This window comes from Bufo gargarizans, chromosome 2, assembly GCF_014858855.1.
Source record: "Bufo gargarizans isolate SCDJY-AF-19 chromosome 2, ASM1485885v1, whole genome shotgun sequence".
Classification (NCBI taxonomy): Eukaryota; Metazoa; Chordata; class Amphibia; order Anura; family Bufonidae; genus Bufo; species Bufo gargarizans.
The window spans coordinates 485399514-485404340 of record NC_058081.1 but is presented as its reverse complement, the minus strand read 5'-3'; positions in this window follow the sequence as shown (position 1 = coordinate 485404340).

Here is a 4827-nt window from a genome sequence, read left to right as displayed (position 1 = left end):
GAATAGGATTATGAATTAAGGTGAAACACACGAGGGGGGGGGAGGTGTGGGGGGAGGGAAGGGGTATAGTGTAAGAGGTGGGGGGGATCTTCGATCTCGCCGATCAGTTGGGGGTAGAGGGGGGGGAGTATGGGAGGGGGAGGTGGGAGGGAGAAGTGTGGGCTGGTTGTCTTGGCGGGTCTAGTGGGGAGAGAGGGGGAAAATATGATATCACAGGTGGGAGGTACACATGAGTAGGATTGTGACATGGAATGTACGAGGTCTGGGAGACAGGGTTAAGAGGGTCATGGTTTTTGATTTGGTTACTAGACATCTCCCGGCAATCGTGGGATTATTGGAGACACACAATACAAAGGATAAGACAAATCTATTTATGAAGAAATGGGCGAAGTACCAGTATCATTCATGTTTCTCTACCTACTCATGTGGTGTTAGTGTATATATCCATCATAAAGTAGACTTCCTCCCACTTGATCAGAAGATAGACGATAGGGGTAAATATGTCTTTTTACATTGTCAGTGGAATGGGATAGTCTGTATTTTGGCCTTTGTGTATATACCACCGCCATTTTCCCCATGCGTAATTCACCGTTTGGTGGAATTTGCTGACTCTCGAGGTAAATGCCCCATATTAATTATGGGAGATTTTAACAATGTCATGAACAGTAGGTTGGATAGATATTCAGTGCTCTCAAATGATAAATATGACACAAGTCAACCAACACTCCTTAAAAGAATATCCCAGGAATTGTTATTAATAGATGTGTGGAGGTATCTATACGAAGATAAGCGAGTGTATTCATGTTTCAGCCGCGGGAGTAAAATAATGTCAAGAATAGACATGGCATTAGCCAGTCCGGAACTGGTAGAGCAGATAGAAAGAATGAGGTATGAGGCTAATAGTATCTCCGATCACTCGCCAATTAGCCTGGCATTGAAAACGAATGCAGGGTTAAAAAGTCGAGAGTTTCGGTTAAATCCGCACTGGTTGAACCTACTAGACAAGGATGAAAGTATTATGGAAGACATTTCGGAGTATTGGAAAATTAATTTGGGATCTACACAAATAGGGTATGTATGGGATGCATTTAAAGCATACCTACGGGGCATCCTTGTCGGCAGAATAAAGGGGTTAAAAAGGGAATATGCTAAAAAGGAGAAAGAGTTGGAAGAGAATATAAAGGAAATAGAGGAGACTCTGCAGTTAAAAAACCTCCCCGAAACGGTGTGTCAGTTAGAAGAGGCTAAGACTTTATTAAAAGACTATCTGATGGATAAGGCACAACAAAAAGTGTTTTTTGAGGGGGCACGATATTTCAGGGAGTCGGGGAAATCTGGGAGACTGTTGTCCTCACTTATACAGAATCAAAAGGGGGGCTGTAGAATCAAGAGTGTTGAGAGGAGAGATGGGGGGATGACATCCAATCTGGGAGAAATGGAGAAGGAATTTGTTAATTACTACAGGGACCTCTACTCCTCGGAGGGAGTGGGGGGGTCCGGAGATATTGAACTGTTTCTGGAGGGGGTGTCGCTCCCTAGACTCTCCGGGGAGGAGAGGGAATTGTTGAATGGCCCTATTAAATTGGAGGAATTATGGGAAACTTTGAAATCTATACAGGGGAATTCTAGTCCCGGGTTGGATGGCCTCCCCTTTGAGATATATAGAAGATATGGAAAGGCTATCCTCCCAGTCTTCTTGCAGGTTCTCAATGAATCAATGGATAGGGGTGAACTCCCGGCCTCTTTATCGGAGGCTGTAATAACCCTGATAGGGAAGAAGGGGAAGGATGAGAGCAAGGTGGAGTCGTATCGCCCCATCTCTCTTCTCAACACTGATTTTAAAATATGTGCCAAATTATTGGCAAATCGCTTGAAAAGAGTTATAGAAAAAATAATACACCCAGATCAATCAGGGTTTGTTCCAAAACGTCAGGCCCAAACTAATATTCGTCGGACCCTGTTGAACATCCAGATGAGCGGGGAGGGTGCCCATTCCATCCTGTCCTTGGACGCGGAAAAAGCGTTTGACAGGGTGGAGTGGGCCTATCTCTGGAAGATAATGCACAAACTGAACTTAGGGGAAAAATTTATTAGCTGGGTACAGGTGCTTTATCGTCACTCGAAAGTGAGGGTGAAAATTAACGGTCAGATATCCGATTCGGTAATGCTACAGAGGGGAACTAGACAGGGGTGCCCACTTTCCCCACTGCTGTTTGCCTTATTTGTTGAACCATTGGCGTGTAAGATAAGAGCAGATGATAAAATCAGGGGGTTTGGGGGAAGGGGTGCATCAGATAAAATATGTTTATATGCGGACGACATTCTGTTTTTTCTGGAAGGAGACGTGTCGATAGTCCCATATCTGATTGGGATAGTAGAACAGTTTGGACAGATTTCTGGCTTTAGGGTCAACTGGACAAAGTCTGTTCTGCTCCCAATCGGATATGAAATAACGCAGAAGGATATAAATATCAAAACTTTGAAACCCACAGAAACATTTGATTATCTCGGAATAAAAATCAGTTCCAGGATCCAGGAATATATAGAATTTAATATCACCCCACTGATTAAAAAGGTTAAAAATAAGCACATGGCAAAGGTTATTGATTCGTCAGGCAGATCGAATTGCAATTGTCAAGATGGTTGTGTTACCGCAGATTCTATATGTTCTCTCCTCTTGTCCGGTATGGATAGACGATCATTTTTTTAATGTATTGGAGGGATTGATAAATGATCTCATATGGGGGAGAAAAAGGGTAAGGCTGAAACAAAAATATTTATGGTTAGATGAAGGAGATGGTGGTTTGTCCGTTCCCTGTTTTCGTGGCTATTACTACGCATCCCAGCTGCAATGGTTAATGACGGAAGATGACAGACTGCGACGTTTTCTGCTGGATAAGAGTGAAGGTACACATTATAACATGGTTAGTGTTTTAGAGACAGGGATGTTAAAAATAAAGGGCAGGAGGTGCCCAATTAGCAATATGATATATTTAATATGGGTTAAAGTTAAGAAATTACTGGGTATAAACTACTCATCAAGGATTACCCCTATATGGGGAAATATATATTTAGATGAGTTTCAGAGGTTAGATGATTATTTATTTTGGGAAAGAAATGGTATCAAGTTTATTTCACAGATTGAGGTGGAAGGAAAGATGAAGACACTAGAAGAAATTGGGCTTAGTATAGAGGTAGACACCCTTACACGATTTAGATATTATCGATTAAAACATGCATTTGAGTCAACTAAAAATAAAGAATATTTAAACACAAAATATTCAGAATTTGTAGAATTCTGTTATTATCGTAATGGGACTAAAATATCAATTTCACAGATATATAAAAAAATCAAGAAGGGGTTAGGTGGGGTGATCAAATTTAAAAGTGAGAGTAAATGGGCACAGGAAGTGGAGTCTAATACTTTAGATTGGGGTGTTATTTATAAAAGTATAAAGAGGTGCACTATATCGAGTAATTTTCGGCTGATACAGTTTTTCATTCTCCATCGAACCTATATAACGCCCTGGGTGGTGAGCAGGATGTACAAAACCAACGATTCCAGATGTTGGAAGTGTAGAATGTACAATGCAGATTTCATTCATGTGATTTGGCACTGTCCTCGAATGCAGGTTTATTGGACCCAGGTATTCCAGGAGCTTACTGGAGTAACCGGGTGTAGTGTGCCACTGGAGATCTCGACGGCGGTGCTGGGCTACATTAAGGAAATTGGTTTGGATAGAAAAAGTGAAAGTAAATGGGAAAAGGGTCTAATGCTGGCGCGGGTTGTGGTGGCCAGAGAGTGGGGGGCGGATAGACCACCAAATATTGAAGAGTGGAAGAAGTTATGTGAGAGGGTGCAGAGATACGAATACGCCTGCAAGAAAACGAAATAGGAAACTTAATAGTATGAACGGTAGGAAGAGTTTAAACCTGGAAAACCCAAATCCCCGATATGGGATCACGAAATCAAACTCTCTATAGAAACCACCAAGACAACCACGGGTGGGGGGGAGGGGGGGAGGGATAGGGCGGGGTCACAGATGCTTTGTATATGAAATGAGAACTGTGTATTAACTGTGCGAGCATATTTTTCTGCTCCATGATCAATTATCTTGTTCATGTTCGTTTGTATTTTTATATGTTGAAAATAATAAAAAAAAAAAATATTATAAAAAAAAATAAAAAAAATAGCTAGTCCCTTAATAAATGTGCCCCAGTATTCGATCAGTGATTTGCATCAGTGATTTTGAGCCAAAACCAGGTGCAGGTCTTTTCCTTATACCTTTTCTCTTTCTAGCCCCCCACTCCTGGTTTTGGCTCGCAGATAGAAATCACTGACCAAATACTGATGTGTGAATAAGGCCTTAAACAGGTTAGCAATCCCTATAATGACCCCCAGAATGCCTGGGCCCCTTCTCTTTTCAAAAGAGGTGAGGATGGTGTAATACCTGCAATGTTGCAAAATTTGCCACAAAAATTTACTTTGCCACATTTGCAACTTTTGTATGCCAGTTTTCTGGTGCATAAAGTTGATACATTCACCCTTTAATGCCCAAACCATAATTGGGTCTGTGCATACATGAGCCCTAAGGTTTCTAAAATTATACAGTATTCAGTTAAAACTGTTTTGAATGAATCTTACTTTGGCTAAATGAGGTCTGTTCACCAGCTCCTGGTTCCTTCCAACAAGTTCCTAACGTAACCTGAACTAAACTAAATTCATCCTTCCATACAATCCCACCTCTTCATTCGTTCTCACCACCTCCCGGCAATGTCCCCTCTGTGCACCTCCCCTCCTCCTGGCAGGAAAGCAGTGGATTCCTG